We start from the raw sequence: 23,061 nt of genomic DNA on the forward strand, positions 1-23,061 counted from the left end.
CAAGCAACATTGTCCAGTAAGCCAAACATATTAATTGGCACAGGAGTCCAGTATAGCCGTCCTAGGACTGTCCACTGAATGATTCGTAGTTTTAAATCCAATTTTGCCTTAAATCCCACTCTCATTAAGTAATCGCAATACTGTATTGAAATATCACTATTCATCTCCATTGCCCAAACCTGCCGTAAATTGTGCCAACATACAGCATATGCAGGCTTTACAGGCATCATGTTAAGAAAGGCTGAAACCATTTGGGGCGGCAAGTCAAATGTCCTACAAAGTACCGACCTGATGGCCAGTGGAAAGTCGATCATTCCAGCCTATGAGTTAAGATGTTTGAGTGTCGTATAGGTTTCCAGTTCACGCTTTCCCAAGTGAAATTTACAACGCAATGTAGCAAATCTCACCATATATTCATTTGTTAAGACATCCCCCATTCCTCAACACCCCCTTCATGATCCAGCTTTGCCAGCATAGGATTGGTTTCCAATTTGAAGTGCCGAATTAGGTTATTATCAAGCGCAGCACTAGCTGCGGGAAGCAATGGAGAGCTGAACAAACAGGGGGAAAAACACAGAGATAAGCGGAGAAAAGGGAGCAGGGGGGCTAACAGGGGAGGGTGGGCAATTGGCAGAAAGGGATCACCAAGCTACCAGGGGAAGAGACAGTGGGGATCACTTAGTATGTGAGGGAGAGCTTGGGTGATTAGCAATTTGGTACTAATATTTTTAATGTTGCCAGAAGTGATTTGTAAGACAGACATTAGTGAGGCATGGCCATTCAGGTTCCTGTCCTGTCACATTGGCAGGATCAACCTGTCTGGTCAGAATACACATCACCTTTCAAAGCTGGCAGGATCAACCTGTCTGGTCAGAATACACATCACCTTTCAAAGCTGAGCTCGCTCACAGAAGCCAACATGCGGAATATCACACTGGATGTGGCCACAATGTTCATGAGTAGGGCCATTCACCATTAACCCATGCATGGCTTATATTTAATGTTTACCCTGCTACCAACATGGGCTGCTTATGATCTTAGCTCCGATACAGGCGTGCACATCCGAAATACAGCCTCTGAGCTGCAGAGACTTATTTGTCCATTTGACAGGTGCAGAGGCAGGCATGACCTCTGCACCTGCTCTGAGCCACTGGCAGAGAAGGTGCTGCAAATCAGGATAAAGATGAGGCAAGGCACCGATACGCATCATTCCCATGGCATGGAGCCCATCAAAGGGAAATCCAAACAGATTAACCTTTCAGAGATGGAATTACCTGCATCATTTTATCATTCTAAATGTTATTTTATTTTTTTAAAGACAGCTTTCACACCACTGTCAGATGGCAATTCATCACTTATATACCACTGCATCAGTTATCAGACTAAGGCATACATTAAAAAGAAATTGATCAGCAGAATTTGCCAATTAAACTTTTCTAGATTAGCAAACAAATGTTGATCAGCAACGCTGTACCAATATTTGTAATGCCACCAGAAGTCATTTGTACTCATAACACAAAGAACAATAAAACATTTTTGTGCAATGCCGAAGCAAGACACTATTGATATTTTATTTGTATTGCGCTCATACACAAGTGTTTCAGAGAGCGATGAGGGAAGGGAACAAGGGAGTACAAAAACAACTTACTAGGCCCAGTGACATTGAGAACGTGCATATGCATGGGAGAGGGAAAGGGGAAAGCGCATGGGATGGGGAGAAGTATAAAGTGCTGAGCAAAGGCATACAGAATAAACAAATAGTAAAAGAAAAGGCAACAGACAGGTTGCGTCTTATAAGTGCAGAAAAAGAAAGGCAGGGGCTGTATGGTTACAAATACAGACCCCAGTGCAAGGGATCGCCAGGAAGTGCGGGTGGGTGGCAGGGTTAGCAGGTACCTGGGCCCGAAGGTCAGAGGGTAAGCCAGTGCAGAATGCCGTAGAGGAGGAGTGAAGGCAGAAGCAAAGAGGAAGGTCTTGAGGTGCTTCCGGAACCAGAGATGGTTCTCCTCAAGTTTCAGAGTGCAAGGGAGGCTATTCCAGAGGGAGGCCCCAGCTGAAGATACATCTACCCCCTTTGAAAACTAAGCATCACTAGCGAGATTAGCATCTGCAAAACGCAAAAGGCTAGCTACATGAATAACACAATTCGTCATGATAAAAAGGCTCTGAAAACAGTCTTCAGTGCAAGGATCTGAGCAGCAAGGTGCAGTCAGTGTTGCACAGGGCTTTGTGACCAGTTTACTGTATGCTTGACCCAGCATCTGCTGTGTAAGGAGAAGTTCAGAAGTTTCACAAATTAAATTTCACCATGGCAAAGGAATGTCATAGCATGAGACTAAATGTGTTAAAGGACATTTGTACCGCGCACCATCACCACCGGAGTGGTCCCCTGGCGGCTCTGAAAGAGGAAGGAAGGGTGAGTTAGTGGGAGGAAGCTGGAAAAGTGCAAGAGAGCAGTGATGTGCTGTTGGAGGCCTCAGCTCGGTGGGTCCGTTGGCTGGGCCTGGGGTGTTTGCGGCCGGTAGTCGTCATGTACTGTTGTGCGAGTCTGAGTTTTTTTGTTTTGTTGTTGCAGTGTAGTGAAGTTTGTGCGGTTTGTTGTGCTGTAGGTTTGTGGTTGGGTTTGGTTTGGAGTTTGAGAGGTGTATGCAGAAGGGGAAATTGTTAGTGGAAATGTTTAGTTGGCAACTCTATCATGAATTGACGTGTTGGGCTTGCGTAATCTCTTCAGACAAGGTGCAGGTGCACCCTGTGCCTATGTCCTGATCTGAGCCTGTCCGGGATTCAAGGTCCCCTTCACATCTCGCTCCCACCTCCTCCAGCCTCCCTCACAACCCCAGCTGTCCTCCCTTCCCACTTATATGGCCAGTGCACCTGCCAGTGTCCACAACTCAGTTAGCGTGGTGATTGGCAAGATCCCGCAAATTCCACAACACTGTGGTACCTGGTAGCAACTAAGGGGCGAGTGAAGATGTTGGATGGGATTGGCTGGGGTTGTTGACTCCATCTCCATGGGTGTCGCCTGTGTTCCACTATACCCGGCGTCACCTGTCCAGGTGCCGCGAGTGCTTCTCAGTCGGTTCTGGGAGCTTGTCAGTGTCCTTTCCGGCTTAGTCATTCTTTTCCTTTCTGTTTCGGTTTTCAGTTGGAGTCTGTGGTGTTGAAGAACCAGGTTTTTAGTAATTTTCTGGATTTTAGGAGAACTTTGGTGTTTCTTATTTCTTTTGGGATGTTGTTCCAGGTTTTTGCAGCTAAGTGGTAGAAGGAGGTGCCTCCAAGTTTTTTCTTAAGGTATGGGTTTAGTTCCAGGCGGATTTCGTTGCTTGACCCGAAGAGTCTCGTTGGCTTGTAGATTGTTATTTTCTTTTGTAGGAATTCTGCTCCTTGTCCACAGAATGCCCTGTGCTTTATGGACAGTGTTTTGAAGGTGATGCAATGTTTCACTGGGAGCCAGTGTAGTGTTTTTCGGGCAGGAGTGATGTGGTCTGTTGTGGATAGTTTGAGGAGTAGTCTGGCTGCTGTATTTTGGATCCGTTGTTTCTTCAGGAGGTATTCCGAGGTAGAGGCTGTTTGCATAGTCGATTCTTGACATGATGAGGGCGACGATAGGGAGTGTTTTGTGCATCAAGGAGAGGAAAAGTAGGACTCTTCTTGCCGTGTGGAGGAGGAAGAAACATTTGACTGATGCATTTATTGGTGGTTCTAAGGTTAGGGTGTTGTCCATCAGGACTACCAGATTTTTTACTACCTTAGATGGTCCGGTTCCCATTTCCGTTGGCCACGGGATGGCGTTTCGTTCTCTTGGTCTTTGGATATGATCATGACTTCTGTTTTTCCTGGGCAGATTTTCAGGTTGTTGGCATTCATCCAGTTGAAGACTTCTTTTAGACAGTCGATTAGGGTTGAATGATCTGCGTGGGTGTCTTTGATTTTGTAGATTTGAGTATCATCTGCGTAGCTGTAACATGTGTTAGGGAGAATTCTCATTTTATGGCTAATTTCCCTTACCTATAGAGTCCCCCAGAAGCTTTGCTGGATTTGAGGGGGTTGTTTCTTTTTACTGCTAAGAGTGAGACTCTTTTTCCCACTCTTAGGCATTTTTGCTATGTGTGTTCTAGGCTACTTTTAGTGTTTAATGTCTATGTGATTTTCTCAACCCCATAGGAACCATCTTTATTCACATGTGTTACACAGCACCCTCAGTGCAGTGACACAGGGGTGTTGTAGCGACCCCAAACATAGACTCCATACCCTGGGACTGACTACTGTCTCCCAGGGCATGTAAAGTCCCAATTGACTTTACTAGTCAGATCCTATGAACTAAACCAGTACAACCCATCTTACTATGGAGGTACTGGAAAGGGTTAATAGTTTTTCCCTTATGTTCATTTTTGAGAGGGTACCGTACAGTCCCTCTCTCAAAAGTTTCTGGCTGGTGGCAGTGGTTACTACCATAAATATTCGAATATTTCTCGATGGGATTTTCCCATTGTTCGAGGCTACCACTTTTTCTGACAGCCTCCAACATACCGCCGGTGCATTTTAATATTAACTTGACTCCGGTAGGTTTTATTTGCCATAACTTTAATATAACTTCTTTCTCGTGTCTTTCTCTAAACTCCTAACCCAGGTCGGGGATCCTTTGTTCGTCGTTTTGGTCGGCTTCTACCGAGAAGCCCTCCTTTCGGCGCCACTGAGTCTGGAGTGGGTGCATTGTGTGTGTGGGTAGGACCCCTGGAAAGGGTTCCCTCAGCAACCCATGTCGCACTCTATCCTGATAGGCTGGAGGGTCTCCCGCCAAGATGACCACTCCACTGTGTGAGTGATAGCTAGGCTGTATGAATGGAGATCTTTTTGCATAAAAGCAGGGTCCCGAGGACTGGAAGAGCAAGACGTCGCCACTGGAACTAAGAAGCCGAACAGGAGAGAAGCCAAAGACACCTGCGACGACTACCACCACCGGTGAAGCCATGCTGCAGCGTCTCACCACTTTTCTCCACACAACGAGAGAAGATCTTCATCTGAAAGAGCCTTCTTCCCTTGAGCTGGTGGGGCCAACCAGTTTGCCAATCGCCTTCCCAGACTTGCCTTGGTCGAATCTCCCGTACCCTGAACTCGGAGGCCGCATAGCCAGGCACCAGTCCACCCGGACCGCGATTTAAAGGAGCGTACATTTTAGTCGTCGGGCAACACCGCGGCTGGTTTCATCCCTGGGTAGTGCAGTAACTCGAACCTTCCTCCACGACGAGAACCTCTCTTCCTCTGCTGGATCACCCAGCAGGAACTACCAGGAACAACCGCCACCGCAGGACTTCATTTTGAAGGTACATTGTTCCGCCAGGCTGCCCTTTCTTCGCGGTAGAACTAAAGGCATTTTAAATCCTTTACCTACCTGTTGGGTTGTCCGCCCCTCTCTCTTAACATTGTCTTTCGCCTTCTGCATCCACCTTTTCAAAATCGTTAACCAAAGACTTGACTGCAGCTACAAAAACATTTTGCTCCTGGGCCCTTGTCCTGTACAACTGACTCTGGCACAGGCCTACTGACTCTGGCTACATTAGTTAGATCTGCCTTCTTTAGATTGATTCTCAACTAGAACTGTGTTGGTGCACCTACTTCTTATGAGTACCCTTTTCTTCCCCTTTCTAAACCTTGTGAAATGCCATTTTGCTCAATTTTCATTTAAGTATTTTCTATACTGATGCACCGTCTTGCTTAAACTGGTTCACAAACTTATGGGAAGTGTTGCTAGGGTGTGTAAGAAGGTATTTCTGAATAACTTGTGTTTTCCCTCCCTTGTGAGAAATTGCTAGAGAATCCCTTGTGTGTGGTTTTCACTGTGCCATTTTGCTCAGTATTCAGACATCCTCCCCAGAATCCTGATTCCTTTTTGCAGCGCCGCTTTCCTGAGAACTTTTCGTTTTGACAAGAAGCTGCTATTTACTTACCCGGCGTTGCGAGCTGCCTCTAGGCTCTTGCCGACATCGTTGCATCACAGCGCTGCCAGGAGGCGGGGCAACATCGGACACGTAACTTGATCACGTGATTGTGGGCTCCTACAAAGGACAGAGGCTGCCGCCCGCCCTCTGCGCTGCTTCATTCTAAGAGAACTTTTCGTTTTGACAAGAAGCTGCTATTTACTCACCCGGCATTGCGAGCTGCCTCTAGGCTCTTGCCGACATCGTTGCATCACCGCGCTGCCAGGAGGCGGGGCAACATCGGACACGTGACTTGATCACGTGATTGTGGGCTCCTACAAAGGACAGAGGCTACCACCCTTGCGGCGTTAAGCCCGACAGGGGTAAAGGCCAGGAGGCTGTTGAGCGGTTGTTTGGCGCTGGTGGCACGTTAATCAGGGAGACTGGAGGAATTACCTCTTTGATCCCTTCTGAGCGCCCACTTTCTCTGTGCAGCGCGCACAGGCTATATGGAGTACTTTAGGTGGATCCAGCTGGTCTGCTTGCGGCTAGCATTACTGTACTCTCTGCAATGACTGCTCAATCAGGCCAGGGGGGGCCCCAAACAAGGAGAAAAACGATTCAACGACGACGGATGCAGAATCCGTGGACAGCCTTGAAGGCAGACGTGGCTTCAGACACTTCAAAAGGTAAGCACTGCTTCACGGAAACACGAGTCTAAAGCGCTACCTGAAACTGTTGATCTAACAGGAATAAAGCAATCAATGTTAGCTGCTGTGTCCCCTTCTGATCCCTCTATGACTTCTCCCTCACATGATAAATCCTTTGATGCTCCAACAACGAACACGACGTGCGCAGCAGACAGCAAAGAGGTGGCAGAACGAGTAACAAATGACTGTCACCAGGAAACTCCGAAAATCCTCTTACCCTGACAATTCTTGCTCATGCTAATCCTACTGCTCCTGTGCCACCTCCTGCGCTGCCCGTATTGCCACTACAAACTATTGGTAATCAGATAGCTGATGGAGGCGGACACACTACGTCTTGACGCCATCCTTAAGGGGGCAGTGGGAGTTGCGGGGTCTGAGGGATCTGTGCCGGCACTCATGCCTGGGGACGCCGAAACAAACGATTCTAGAGAAGGCCGTTCCACACACAAATGTACCTCAACAAAGGCCACTACCAACTCTTGACAACTTACTTCCGATTGGCCTAAATTTGTGACGAACATTTTCATTTAACAATACATCTCAAGCCACGCCCAACCAGATCACCTCAGAAACAGCTGATAATTTTTTTTCCCCTTTTGAACTTACGGATGCAGAACTAATGGAAGTTTCACAAGATGAGGAGGGAAACGGGCGCCTACTTGAATCTGATGAAATAATATTAACTACACAGACCTCAGACACAGACCATGCAACTGTAAGAACCATTCCGGCAATTGTCGACACGCCGCTGAGAGCTCCTCGGTTTCTACAATCCAAGGAACATACGACGTCTAATACCATTCAGTCTCTCCATGGCTACACGACTTCAAAAGGCAGTCAGCAACATACATTCCAACGACAGTCGCAATCACAACGACCATGCTGATCTCCCTTCACAGATCGTTTGACAACATGGGACGCATGCAGAAGGGGAATTTCAACAAAATCTGTTCGCCAATACGTGACAAACGAAATGGCGATGGTACAGGAGAAAGTACCTCGAGCACACCTCACGTCAAGCCTGGAGGTCAAACATTTAACATGGACCCCTCCAGTAAATTGAGAAATGCGAACTTAAAGTCTACAACATTACAATTTTCTCAGGAATTACCTATTACCACGGCCGCGACCTCGACGCCGGCAAACGATCCCAATTTGGAGAATTCAAACAGTTCACATTTAAGTCTGTCAGACAAAACCAGCACTGAGTCAAAACCAAGTTTGTCCTCAGCAGCTGCAATGCAGATCTACAATAATGTTCTAGCAGCCTCGTCTGCGGCACTCCTTCCGTTTTTGAAAATGTATGAATGACTCCACGAGGCCAACAAAGACCAGACGTCACTCATAATAACTAAATGGATGAGACATTCTTCAGCCATGATGAACCCAAGCATCGAACCTACACAGCTTCAAGTGCCTTCACGATCGAGCAAAGATCCTCACAACCTGCAAGTTCAAACAGAATACAAATGCTAATGTTTTAATTTCGAACAACACTGATGCAGCTAGTGAATCTTCATCTACGACCGTCCAGCAAGAAGTTAGAGCTCAGGTCGTGCAACCTCCCGAGTGTGGCTCTGTGTCTTTTCCGAACGAACAAGCAAACTGTTTCAATCCAAAACTGACTTCCGAAATATCTACAGCCTCATTTGGAATCTTCGAAGGTCTGGCAAAATCGTTAAAGGTTTCCACGAGGCAAGTTCAAACAACCCAGAAACCGAAAGGTAGGCAGTCAGAGCCTGGGAAAAAATTGCCAGACCCTAAAAAACATGTACAGCATTCAAAGTCACAGAAATTCATCAGAAACGTGACTCACGACTTTAGAGCTGGCTTATTCGAAAGAGCTCAACAGCCAAAAACTGATGGCCAAAAAAATTGTTCAGGAAGTCACAAACCACAGTAGAGGAGGCCGTCATGTCGCTCCGGCAAGCAAGAGACAGAGTTGACGCAGACCGTGAAAGTCCCATGAGCAAGTCATCGGGATCAGTAATTGATATATCCAACTTTTCTACTTACTCTGATGAAGTCACAGCCGATCACTCAATCGTCCCTTCCAATATGGCCACCGATGACATCCAACGTGAATCCCCGCATAGGCTAAATCCAAGAGCGGGACAGGAGACAACTTATGATAACAGGTGGACAAAGCCTGAGGACTGTTTAAATCTACCTATATGCCTCAATCCAAAAAATCCCCGACATTAAAAAAAGCAGGTTCGATATTCATCAAAAGCATCCACATCTTTGAGATCTGGAACTAGCTCACTAAACTGCAAATTGAAACTACAAAATCTACATCGGGAAGACCATGATTTGAACCTGAAGCGCAAAAAGTACTGAAACTGTTCTCTTGCATTCCATCCCTCAGAACGATTTTGTCTGAGGACATTCAAATAGTTGAGTACGCTTCTGAAAAGTGTTGCGACCAGGTTCTGCTACACATTTCCTCAGTATCAGTTTGAAATACAATTCTGAATGCACTAGACGAATTGTTAATGTTTGGGTTCGACATATCGGTGGAACCTAAGAGCTTCAGGTCCGACACGCAGATGTCCAATACAAAAGGTACCTTTCAAGGGACCCAAGAACAACGACGTGCTGAGCTTCGTAGAGAAATGGCAATCTCAGAAACCTCATGCACAAATCTTAATCATCCAGTGAAAAATGGCAGCCACACTAACATCTCTGGTCGACGTTAGCCATCAGTCAGCAGTAAAAAGTGTATTTGTGAATTTATTTCATGGAACACTAGAGGATTCACTCATCAATTCAACAAATTTGAGGCTGACCTGGAAAAGGTCTTTGTCATTTGTCTTCAGGAGACATGGTTGTGTGAGCCACCATCGAGGGACGGATTCCAGACTCTATTAAATCCTGCAATAAAAAATGCAAAGGGCGACCCTCTTCTGGTTTGGTCATCATGATCAAAATAAACATCAGGTGGCGCCTTGTTGATTCCTCCAGTCCTAATCCGTTCGTACAAAGTGCACTGCTCCAAACTAAAGATGAAGATCAGGAAAGCAGGAAACATCTGCTTATTATAAATAGTTACTGGAATCCGGCAAAAATAAGCACCAAAAAATTCATAGACTCAATAACCTGCATTGATCAGACATTGCTAAACTACAAGAATATATCAATAATCTGTGCAGGCGACTTAAACTGCTCCTGGTTCAAATTCGATCATGCAAAAAGTCAGGAGTCCAAATGGAGGCAGGCGCTATGCAATAGAAATTGCAATATGGTAAATGGACAAGTTCCGGGCGACAAACCACCCCAAAAAACCTGGTCATCCCCAAACGCCCAATCAATAATTAATTACTTTTGGGTATCAAAAAGTTTCTTTGAAAGTGAATTAAAACCATCAATAAGCTCAATGTCAAGTAGTGATCACAATATGCTTCAGTTGGCCTGTATGGTGGAATGGACGATTGAGCAAAGAAAATACGATCTCGTAATTTCCGTAAACAGTGGCGGAAACCGGCTGAAGATGGATAGACCAACGATAGAGAAAATAAGCCAGAAATTACGGCGGACCTCTGAACAGCCTGTAAACTATGCACCGTTACTATTTGATTTCATCACAGTTAAATCCGCTGATCGTACATGGGCTCTAAACATAAACACCTTTCATCTTCAATCCTGACACAAGCAAAACAAGTGATGAGACGAGATATAAGAACCCTAAAGAAGTCCCACGAATCGGACAGTGACACAAATGCAATCAACAACGCCATACGCATATGTCGCCAAAAATACCGTAACTGGTTAAAATCACGAAAATCGATAATTGAGCAAGATCAAGCTGAGTACCTGATGAGGCATTTAGTCCAAAAGAATTCCCGAGAAATCTGGGCAATTTTGAACGCAGGAAACTCGAAGCACCAGTCACTACCATCGAACGAGATTGATGCTGACTCATGGGAACAGCATTATGGCAACATTCTTTGCAAAACATCTAATTAGGACGCTAGTAAACTTGCACAAGAGACAATATCTTGGGAACCTCGAATAACAGGACCAGACATAAGACTCGCCATACGATCTTTGAAAAATGCTCACGCAGCAGGCCCATATCTAATATCAAACATGATGTTGAAAAAGAACGAGGAGCAATGGGCAATTTTCATCCAACTATTGTTCGCCCGTGTGCTTACACCAGCAACGATACCTGACAATCGGGCGGATCCAATCAACTATCGCCCGATTGCCCTGTTGGACACTATAGGTAAAATCTTTGCATCTTTTTTACGTCAAAGGCTGGCTGCGTGGTCTATGTCAGAACAAATCTCTGACATCCGACAAAAAGGTTTTACCAAAGGCGTGGGGGTGGAGGTGAATCTGGTGCTCCTAAACATTGTTAAATTAGAAAGCCAAAAGGCAAAGGCAAGACTATGCCTCGCCTTCATAGATCTGAGGGGTGCTTTCGACAGTGTTAATCGTAACAAACTGTGGCAAAAACTGGCAAATTGGAATTGTCCAAGAAACCTCATCGAGCCAATTAGAGCACTATACACGCAAACCACCGTCAGCATAAGACTAAACAACGAAGGCACCCTATCCAAGCGGATAACAACTAGCATAGGTGTGAAACAGGGATGCCCATTAGCTACTGAACTCTTTAAAAATGTTTATTTCTGACATCCCTGCTCATCGCAAAGATGTGCGATGTTTTCCACCAAAACTGAACAACATCGAAGTAGGATGCATAATATACGCTGACGACGTGGTTTTACTAGACAGAACCGAGATAGGCTTGCAACGCCAACTAACAAACCTTCATGACTACCTGCACAAAAATGACCTGGAGCTAAATATTGAAAAAACTAAGATTATTATTGGCCAAAATCATCCGAAAAGACAAAAAAACCTTCAAGTGGAAAATTGACGACATCTGTCTTGAAACAGTCAATTCAATCAGATATTTGGGAATCATCTTTAACAACTCAGTCCGCGAACATCACTGGAAGGTTGACATGGTGAATCGTATGACTCAATTTGGCATTCAGGGACAGTTGCTGAACAAAACATTTGGCAAGTTCACTTTAACACCGGTCTTTATTTTCTATGCCCAAAAGGTAGTTCCAGCAATCACCTTTGGATCAGAATCCGGTTGGAACATAGATGTCTCGTTTTGGCAAAAATTGGAAGGAATCTTCTGGCGGCGTGTTCTGAAGCTTCCGACCTATATATCAATGACCCAAATCAGATACGAACTTTCACTGAATTCTCTACATTCTCATGTAATGTGGAAGTCTTTAACAGTAATGCGAAAGATGAATTTGTCTCCGACAGCCCCTGCATTCCAAATTTTCTCTGTGACAAGCAACACAGGGAATTCGAAACTTCTCGATGAGTGGAAGCAAATCATGCTGACAATTCTAGCCACTGCTGATCTCAACCTGAACGATCTACTAGAGAGACCACAACTAGCAAAAAAAAAAGTACGAACAATGGTGCTGGATTTCGAACAATGATTCACGTCTTTTGAAACCGACCACCTTAGACGCTGGAGTTGGGGCACTTAAGCTAAATGTTACAAGCAACTACCTAAAACACTGCCCGTCTCGACATCATCGTTAGCAGTTTTTAAGGTTTCGTTTAAATGCCATAAAAACAAAAGAAATGTGGAGCCGTCACTTTAAAGAAGTGAGTGACAATATATGTCGTTTCTGTCACTGTGAAACCGAAACTTCTGAACATCTCACTAGATGCAAAGAAACCACCGCCAAACGGATGACGCATCTGGGACGTTTTATTCCAGTGGACTGTAATAATCGAGATTGGTGGTCATATGCGGCAGCCGGACACTGTACAAAATTAAGCTGTGCCGTAGTTGACTACATGGACTCTCTACGTCTCGACAAACTTTATTTGAAACAATGTTTCATCCAGGATTTTCTGAGGTGGCTCGAGGGGACGGTAATAGTCTGATGGACCTTTGCTTTGTTTTGGAGAAGTCCTTTTTTTCTTTTTGCATACATATGATTACATTGTAATAAAAGTCTGATGTCACAATGCTCGCATTGAGACATGTCAGACTGGTGTTTCAATAAAAAAAATTAAAAAAAATGTTTGCTCAGTTTTCACTCTGGTCCACTTGGTCTACAATTTAACTTGGGAGTGTGTATATTTTTCTTTTGACTTAATTTAACTTGCTTGATGGCTGTGATACATGTGTTTTATTAGACGTGTATAAAATACATATATATCTACTTTTTAATACAAAGCTTTGGTCAGTGTTTCCTGGTGCCATAGTACTGTAGGCCTATTGTGTAAACCTTGAATACTGCTCATCTCCCTCTTGAGATAAGTCTGACTGCTCAGCCACGGCAACCAACTAAGTCTTTGTGGTACAGACTGATACCAAAGGGGATTTATTGCTCTCAGCTGTAGTCTTAATCTTCTGTAGTGCTCCCTAAGCGAAATGCACAGGATTCTGCCTAACAGCATGTAATGTTGTATTTTTTGAAGATTCTGATAACTGGGGTCTGGTAGATGTTGAAGTACAGTGGTGATTGATAGTGAAGATCCTTGTGGCACTCCACAGTCGTTAACTCGTGGGGTGGATTTGAAGGTTTTAATCCATACGGTTTCTGTTCTGTCTGCTAGGAATGATTAAGTCCAGCACAGTGCTGTGTCTGTTATGCCCATGTCTTCTAGTCTTTTGGTTAAAGTGTCATGGCTAACTGTGTTGAAGGCTGCGGAGAGGTTGAGCAGAATAAGGGCTGAGGTTGTGTTTGAGTCTGCGTTAGTTTTTAGGTCGTCCCAGAGGGATAGTAGTGCTGTTTCCGTTCCTCTTGCAGGTCTGAAACCGACTTGAGCTTGGTCTAGGAGGTGGCGTTTTTCTACGCGTTCTTGGGTTAGTTTGTATACCTAGGTTTCCAGGAGTTTTGCCGGGTAGGGGATGTTTGAGATCGGCCTGTAGTTGGAGAGGTCTTCTACGTCGCCACTTGTGTTTTTCAGAAGTGGTTTTATATATGCTGATTTGAAGGTCCTCGGTACAGTTCCAGTTGCTAGTGATAGATTTAGAAGGTTTCTGTAATATTCTGCTGGCGTTAATATGTAGTATGGTGCCACAGCAGGCAGGGCAATTGTCAGCTTCAGGTGAACAAAATGGCCATTGCCCATCCTGGATATACAATATGTTTATTATAGTGTCAAGTGCCACTTTCGAGCGTAGTCAGGGCCATTAAAGGCCCTCAAGCTTGAGCCAGGTAAGCTCAAGTACATCATTCCATCCTGGAGTGAGCGGGTGCTGCAGCTTCTCCAACACGGCTAAGACCCTCCTGGGCCCCCATCCTGACCCGTAGTGTGCCTCCGGTGGCACCCTGGGCCCGGCTCGCTGCTCGCCGGTAACTTTTTCCCTTTGTTTTCTCCCGCCCGCCTCCCCTCCTTGTCTGCCCGCCCACACCCTCCCTGATTGGCTGCCCCCTCTTTCTGGTGCCTGGTGTGCCGGAATCCTGCGCACCGCGCTCTCCATTTCCATCCTGGAGTGAGCGGGTGCTGCAGCTTCTCCAACACGGCTAAGACCCTCCTGGGCCCCCATCCTGACCCGTAGTGTGCCTCCGGCGGCCCCCTGGGCCCGGCTCGCTGCTCGCCGGTAACTTTTTCCCTTTGTTTTCTCCCGCCCGCCTCCCCTCCTTGTCTGCCCGCCCACACCCTCCCCGATTGGCTGCCCCCTCTTCCTGGTGCCTGGTGCGCCGGAATCCTGCGCGCCCGGCGCTCTAGTCCCCTTCCTCCTTCCCCCTCCTTCCCAAGCCCAATCCCACCTCCCAACCCTCCCATCGCCCCCTGATTGGTCAACGGGCCAATATCCTGAACCCTCCCAGGGCAGCCCTCTGCCCGGCAGCCCCTGCGGCTAAGGGCACCAAGGCCAAGGGCGGCTCCCACAATGGCGGCTCCAGAGAGTGTCTGCAGGTGTCAGCAGGGGAAGCCAATGAAGCCACCAGACACCGACAAAACTGTAAGTGCTGGCATAGGTGGGGAGTAGAGCAATTACTCTACTCCAAAAAGCTCCTGCCACTCTAACTTACCTTTCAATGGCCTGCAGTATAATGTTAACCAGTACCATACCCCGAGAGAACCACAAAGATTAGTCTGCCCCAAATCTAGACAGAAATGTGATTGTTAGCATATGCCACACTTAGACGGAATTGAGTTTAGTCTGCGCCAAATCTAGACAGAATTGTGATTGTTGGCATATGCCACACTTAGATGGAATTTCTCAAGTTGAGTCTGCGCCAAATCTAGACAGAATGTGATTGTTAGCATATATGATTCTTAGCATACACCGCACATAGAATTCCGAACCTAGCCTGTGTCGCAACTAGACAGAAATGTGACTGTTAGCTTGTGCCACACTAGCACTTAAATCTGAACTGTAGCTCGCGTCGCATCGAAATGGAACTGTGACTGTTAGCATGCCCCTCACTCGGGACTCTGAACCCTAGCTTGCGTCGCATCTAGACAGAAAGGTGACTGTTAACAGCCTCTCTGTGAAAAGCTGCATTTGAAGTGTACCTCTCTGTGAAAGTTGATTTGGAGTGCACTTAGAAGTGAATTCAGAAGTGTACCCTATAGCCTCTCTGTGGAAAGTTGATTTTAGAAATGTGCCCAATAACCTCCCTGTGAAAGTTGAATTCAGAAGTACAATTAGAAAGTTGCATTTAGAAGTACACCCAATAGCTTCTCTGTGAAAGTTGAATCTAAATGTATGCCCAATAGCCTCTCTGTGGAAAGTTGAATTCAGAAGTGCAGTTAGACGGTGAATTTTTGAAGAGTATGAAAGTTGAATTTAGAGGTACATTTAGAAGTTGCATTTAGAAGTATACCCAATAGCCTCCCGATGAAACAGAATTAAATGTATGCACAATAACCTCCCTGTGGAAAGTTGAATTTAGAAGTGTGGCCAATGGCCTTCCTGTGAAATTTGAATTCTGATGTCCACCCAATAGCCTCCCTGTGAAACTGAATTAAATGTATGCCCAATAGCATCTCTGTGGAAAGTTGAATTCAGAAGTACAATTGGAAAGCTGCATTTAGAAGTGTGCCCAATAGCTTCTCTGTGGAAAGTTGCACTTAGAAGTGCGCCCAAAAGCCTCTCTGTGAAAGCCGAGATTAAAAGTGTGCCCCATAGCCTCTCTGTGAAAAGCTGAACTCAGAAATGTGCCCATTAGCCTCTCGGTGAAAGTTGAATTCAGAAATGTACTCTCTGTGAATTTTAGAAGCATGCCCAATAGCCTCTCTATGAATTAGAAGTCTCCGAAAGGGCATGTAACCCATCATATCTCACAAACACGCTTACTCTCTCCTTACATCACCACTGAACTAGAACACAGAGATACTATGACACCATTCGGTATAACTGTTCTCATATCAACATTCGCCGCTTACTCAACATCATTCTAAGTAATCACTGCTGGTTACACACCCCCCAGCGAGGCGTTCTCCTCAGGCCTAACGCAGCCACATCCGATCTGGATAAATCCGGCCAGAACTAACACATACTCCTGACCTCTCAACCACCACACCCACCGCTAGAAAACAGCTATCACACCGATGCCGCACGAGCTGTACACATACCCGGTGCTCACACGCACCTTTTGACTATCTCTACTCTCTCTACTGATATGAACTTCGGTTCCCAAGGGCGTTCAACCTACCAGCACCTTCAGACCATACCAATGGTATATAAGGCGCTATATAAATGCAAAATAACAATAACAATACGCACCACAGTCTTATCGCCATTTGCACTCAAAGCCGTCCCTGGGCATTTAGAAAAATGGTGAAGAGACTGAGCGTCCTTATCCTCACATTTATTACAACTGCTATTCAGAACTTCCTCACTGTATCTTATTGATAGAATTTCTCGTGTGGGAAGTAAATTCAGTCTGAATCTCAAAAAAATGGATCTAATTGCTGAATCTGATGACCAATTTAAGTAATGTGGCAAAAACGCTCTTGCTTTAGCAGTTTTGTTATGAGAAGCAGAGAGTTTCGCCTGCCTCATTTTGTCCATCGTCCTAATCCAGTCTACTTGCTGAATACGCATTTTGACTTTCATAGGATTCTGGACAAGTAGTTCTACTTAACAATCCGAATTAGCCAGTATTTCTTGACATTTTGCTTCCAATTTGTTGAGGAAGGAATTACCTCCTCTCTGCCTCATCAGTGCTGCATCCCCATATAATGAACATTTAGGAGGGTCCAAGACTAACCTCAACATTGAGACCCATTTCCACTCCATAATTGCCATTAACGAGGTCAGAGCCAATTCATATCTTAGACAACTGATGGGAACACAGTCAGGCAAGTTCAACGGTTTCTTTAGCAGTTTGGCCTCGATTTCGTCCCAAACTATAATAAAAGATAAGGGATTAAAATCCAAACCAAACAATGACCGGAACTACTTTGCCTATGTAGAACTTAATCTTAGGCAAGATACAAAACTTACAGAATTTACAAAGAATGTTCTTCATCTGTGCTCTCAGATTAAGTGCCTTCCCTTCAATTGTTTCAACAATGTGGCCCATAGTCAGAAAAGATTCAATGCTAGCCCCTAGCTAGGTGATCTCATTAACTACCTCAATTACCTGTTTTTCCAACACCCAGGTGAATGACTTAAGTAGCCTTTTTGGATGTTTAAATACAAGGATTTTAGATTTTTCTGGATTAATTTTCAAGTCATTACACTTGGCATAGTTTGCTAAAGCCGATAGTAGGCGCTGAAGACCCACTTGTGTGTGGTCCAAGACCACCCATCGGAATAGGCCAGCAAACTAGTTTTCAATTTTGCGAATTTGGGAGATGCCAGGCCCCCATCTTGTGGCCATAGACTCAAATCTCAGCTGTTATTCAGACTTGCTGCCCTCATGCTCCAAGAGTTTACAATGCTTCTTCTACAGACACAAAGCACTTCAGAATTACAACAAAAAAAATGTATATATTTATTTTTTTAACAAACGCTTACATATTCCTGACACTCACAGGAATGGATGAAACGGAACAACTTTGCTGCCACCCTAAATACGCCAGAGTTCAAGGGCAAGGGCTCAATTTTGCACCACCGAGAAACTATCCTCATCTATTTTATTCTAAGTAGATAAAATATCCAAGGTCTGACTACAGAGGACATGACAGGCATCACAGATGCCCAAGGGATAAAACATCTTGAGCAGGTACCCATCTACGAAAGTGAAAAATGTTGGACTCCTTAATTCTGCCCCACTCCGAGGAGGGCGAGATATCCTACCTTAAAGAAGCAGGGGCATGCGAGATGCAGCTCAACTTCCTCTAGGCTGAAGCAAAGACGAAACAACTCCGCTCGTCCAAGGTAAACTATTCAAGCTCTGTTTTCCTAAGGCGGTAAGAGGGTGCTCAACTCCATCTCCCTCCTTTTCAAGCGGGAGTCGAGTGGCTTTTCAGGAGAGCAATCTGTTAAAACATCTATGGCCCCAGAGAGAGCACAACAGCCTACTTTCGGAATTTCAAGCTCCCCTCAAAATCTCAATGAAGGGGCAGTAAAACTCCAGGATTTACAGAAAAAAGGAAGCCTTTGCACATCTTGTAATCGGCAACGAAAATGTGTTTTCACAAGCTTGAGAAAACCATACGTGAGAAGCCACCAAAGTACAAGCAGCAAATGGGTCAAACATTGGGTTTCCCGAAGAGCAGAGGAATACATAAACCCCACCCATCTAATGCACTCTCCTTTAGCATCCACCTGTTTCCCTCACATATCGAGCAATATTTACCCAAGGGACGAAACGTTCTGGAGTAACAGCCTTACTGAAACATGTCATTCTTGAAATTTCTATTGAGGGAGGTGCGCCTATAAACAAAAAGGAGTAGGTTGCCTAGGACTGAGCGACACCTGAAAGGTGTTTGTGGCCTGGTGTAGACACTGAGGCAGGTTGCATCAGTGAGGCGTGACCAGGGATTCTGACCCTTGCCCTGATCACATAACAAATATGGCCTGCTGTGCTGATGGGCAAAAACCCCAGCATGCCTTACTGAGCATAGTACCTGATCAAATTAGAGTGAAGTTTGAGAGGGCTCCCAGCCTGCCATCCAACTTAAGGATGGAGAACACGGTTCGAAATTGCCAAGAACGGGAGCTATGTTGCGCCTGGTTATAGACCGAGGGAGCCTGTTTAGCTTGAAACCAGCAGCTACTTTTGACTCCACATGTAAGGTTTGCTATACAAACATAGTATAGCTATGTGATATTAACTGTGAGGGTTAGGGAATATGTATTAAAAAAAAAAAAGAATGACTCACCTAAGGGACATTTGAAGCATATTCCACAATATAAAATGGTAAAGTTTGTTTACATCTTGCACGCAAGATTGATTTGTTGCGCACTAGCTGCTGGTTCCCCAGAGGTAGTTTCTGCCTATCGTGTGATGCCTTATACCCAGGAGCTACTTTTTTGCTCCTGGTCAACAAATCCTAATTTCGACCCCTGGAGAAACAGGCATCCCCAGGTTTTATATCTCAAGCAGCTCTACCCCAGAGCTAAAAAGTGAATGCCTCCCATAACCTTTACCACTTCGCTTAGGTTAATATTAAGAGACACCAGTCAGCCTTATTCTCTCATCTGCCAATTGCCATATTCTTATAAAGACAGTAGTGTATCAAGGAGAAAGGACAAAAGACAGTCATCAGTGGCACGTTGAGAAAGAGAAATGGAAGACGTGTGCAGAGACCGAGCGTAGCAGTGCAGAGGGGAGATATTTTGCCCAATTAGGCCTTTTCATGCCTTGCAATGATTTAAAGCATTCTTATGTCTTGCTACATGCAGCTTCTTAACTGTTTCCACCCCGCACTAACCTGCTAACTATTCCACTCAACCATAAACTATACTAACCCTACGAGTCAAGTGTCCCCACGGATGTTCTGCTCCTCAGCCTCAATGTAATTTTGTCCTGCTGTGATTTTGCTCCCAGGTGCCTCACTAATATATTGCATACAATTTTGGCCCGGGCGCCCCCACTGGAATGGTTCTGTTTTGATGTTGCTCTTCAGGGCCTCACAGCAATTCTGCTGCCAGGTGTCTTCCCTAAAGGCATTCCTTCCACAGTTGAATTGCTATCCACTGCTGCCTGCTCCCAAATGTCTTCCTCCAATGTGATTTAGTACAGGCACTGCATATTGTTTGCAGTGTAAAATACCCACACAAGGGTGCATCGCAACACACAATATGTATACCAACTAAGGCACCCACACAAGGAAATTGAACACACCTCTATGACGACCAAGTTACATTTCATAGCCCAGACCAATGCATCATCGCACTATGGGCATACAAAGCTCACCTCTGGACACATACCTCAAGGACTCTCGGTCCGTAACCACCTAGAAAAAGACACAAACATCTTTCAGGTATGTCCGTACACCAAGACCCTGTGAAAAGCAGTGATCATGGTATAAAACTCAATTACAGATCATCCCAAAGCCATGGGTCAAGTTGAAATGATCAAAAGAATAGTGAATACAGTAGGATATTGCAACAGAAAATTGAAGAGAACTGGTGCCAGGCTCTCTACCGCTATATTCATCTCTGCTGCTGAGCACAATACATTCATAAGCACATGTACTTCCTGTACCAGCCATACATTTGGTGGTGACAAGAATGAGATGGCAAGGAGAAATTTGTGCCACCTGTAGGGTCTGTTCCAAAACAGGCCTGCTGAAATAGTGCATACGATGGTTATGCATTACTCAAAATGGTGTGCAGGGAGGGTGATGTGTTCCAGATTCTGTTCGACAGGGTAGGTGTTCCTCTAGTGGTGGTCATTTAACATAGTGCACAGTTCATATCAAAGAGTGCACATTTGAGTCCCGGATATTCCTCTAAAATCAACATTGTGTGAAATACAAATATTTTTAATACGTGCATTAGGATTCCCGACAGGAAATGTGCATATGGATAAGGAGGCTCCAGGCCCCTCTTCTTAAAAGGTCCACATCAGGGTTATCTTTTTCAGACGTTAGCTTTTTCTGAAAGTAACATACATAACATGTTTTGTTTGGGGTGAAAGAAGATCCCCACATGGAAAGGAACATCCAAGACACTCTCGACAACAGAACCGGGTAGAAATCCTGGCCGTCCTCAAAGCATCCATCGTATACAGATGGCATCCTCCCAGTAGCCATCCTCAAAACCCTCCCTGCGTCAACAGCTCACTTACTCAAGGCAACTTACCATCGACCCTAAAGCATGGCAAATCCTCCTACTAAAGAAACCCACTCTGGACCTCGACAACCTAGGCAACCATAGCCCCATCACCATCGTCCCCTCCTTGGGTAAAATCATCAAACAAGCGGTACCCGCACAACTACTGCAAAACATTTACACCTACAATGTTATCTAAACATCAGCACGCAGCACTCCCTAGTCTTCTGAAAGCAGTCTGCTCGTGAAAGCTCGGGTCACGCCTGCTATAACTCGACTGTGTACTGCTTTTTCCTAGGGAAAGGGGCTCGCAGAAACAGCTACCAAGCATATCTGAAGCTGCATTATCGCATGAACGAGTAACCAGCTCTTCAACAAGCTTTGATGAAGTCTTGGCATTGTAAACTGCCAAAGCCTCACCAACAGTGTTGCAGCTGTCCAAACTGATATTTGCAGACTTCTCTTCAATATTGTGATAAAAACAGAATAGTCCATTATTCACTTAAAAGGGCTTCTTACTGAATCAATATAAATACGTATTTAACATGTAAAATGGTGCACAGTATGTTCCCATAATGCTTCTTGCTTTTATGCAAATCGCTTGGATTGGGTTCCATGAAGATATGAGCAACCTGGCCGGGGGCCATACCCTGTGGCCACAGTCCCTCCCCCCCCAAACATGTTTACATTTACGGCACCGTCACAAGGTACAGTTTGTCCACAAAGCCGATCCAATAGCACAGCGAGTAGAGCGCTCGCTTTGACATCTGTGCAGAGCCTGCCAAACCGCCTTTCATCCTTCCAAGGTCGATAAATGAGCACCACACACCGTGGGTAATAAGCAGCGCTCAGATGCCTTAGGGTTCGTAGCGCTATATAAATGCTAAATTATTATTAATACACTCGCCAGTAAACCACGCTTAATTAAACTGTAAGGTGATAATTACACTGGATAAAGAGCTGTCTGGACTAATTTCACTAACAAAGTGTGCTTGAGAACGCACCATTCACGATAAAAAAAAAATAATCCATGGCAGCGATCACTTAAAGTTAGCTTTAAAGCGGCATTTAAATCACAACAGGTGCTGACAATGGTCTCTGGCCCAAAGTGCTTCTAACTTTTCTGGTTGTTGTACTTACACAATAAACACCAACTTTGTTTACAAATATATCATGCGATGTATAGGCTCCTAAGGTGAATAATACGTTTTGACTCCACTCCGTCCCCACGAGAAGTTAAGATTTATAAGCCAACCCATCCGAAGGAGTGAACAATCTGCTCCCGTAACGAGTGACGCCTTTCAACTATCCTCTACCGAAAGCGATAAAAGGCCTGCCAGCTCTACTCCTCCAATGTAGGTCCACACCTCTGTATCACACCCTTTCGTTGTAAGCGAGAGTTGCCTTAGCTCCACTAGCAACACGTCTTATGTATGACCCTGGCTGGAAACGCATATCCTTATGTTATTGGCAGCGAGAGGTTGGCTATGACTTGAGCATCTGCCTATACCACAATTTCCGGTTTCCTTTTCCCGCACCCTCCCATCATGATGATCACTACTCACCAGTAGAGGACCACGGCAGCCCCGAAACAGTGAGAGAAGCCGCCGGGCGCCCAAGCAGCGCGTCACATCCACCAACTTCCGGCGAAACAATCGTTGTCACTTCCTGCGTAGCCAACACACACACACACACACACACGGAGTACGTAAGAGCTAGAGAGCTAACATTCTTTCATAGAATGTGTCAACCAAAGACGACATACTAGTGGACAAAAACAACCCCATGGATCCAGAGGTATCTGCGCCAAAAAAAAATGCCGATCGTCACTCCCTTCTACTCCGAATTCTAGCATTAAAGCGTGTATAAAATATAAGGTTTTACATGCCAACATTTTGAGAATGAAACTTGAAGAATTTAAAGTTTCCATTTGATTTGTTTGATGTGTTTCTCTGAGTACAGCATACATTGAGCTTTTTCTCCCAAAAAGATTTACAAATGCGATCCAGAGTGGAACATACATGCCAACATTCTGCATCACTTTGGAGGGAGATTGTCTAACAGAAAGCAGGAGAGGCATAAGGTGGGAGGTGGGCTTGCAGGAGGAAGGGCCCCTCCCCAGGAGATATGGGCAACACTTAGCAGGTGCTTGTCCAGTTGCACCCAGATGCGCAGGGAGGGACCAGGCCACCCAAACAAAGGGGACCCAGACCATACATGATGCATACATGCCAACCCTCCCGATTTAGGT

General features: G+C 45.2%; 1 protein-coding gene across 5 annotated transcripts in view; it reads right to left on the reverse strand.

Moving 5' to 3' along the window:
• LOC138472139 (cyclin-dependent kinase 11B-like) overlaps positions 1-22,481 on the reverse strand; it is a 945,042-nt gene extending 922,561 nt beyond the window's left edge. For 3 of the 5 annotated variants that reach the window (XM_069610152.1, XM_069610149.1, XM_069610147.1), the window contains exon 1: positions 22,376-22,480. The gene's annotated coding sequence lies outside the window, so the exon portion shown is untranslated. Of the gene's footprint in view, positions 1-21,950; positions 22,273-22,375 lie in introns of those variants that run through there. The other 2 variants (XM_069610151.1, XM_069610148.1) reach the window with 2 other exon arrangements.
• Positions 22,482-23,061: the final 580 nt, after the last annotated feature.

The sequence above is a fragment of the Ambystoma mexicanum genome, chromosome 8, assembly GCF_040938575.1.
Source record: "Ambystoma mexicanum isolate Mex_15411 chromosome 8, UKY_AmexF1_1, whole genome shotgun sequence".
Lineage (NCBI taxonomy): Eukaryota > Metazoa > Chordata > Amphibia > Caudata > Ambystomatidae > Ambystoma > Ambystoma mexicanum.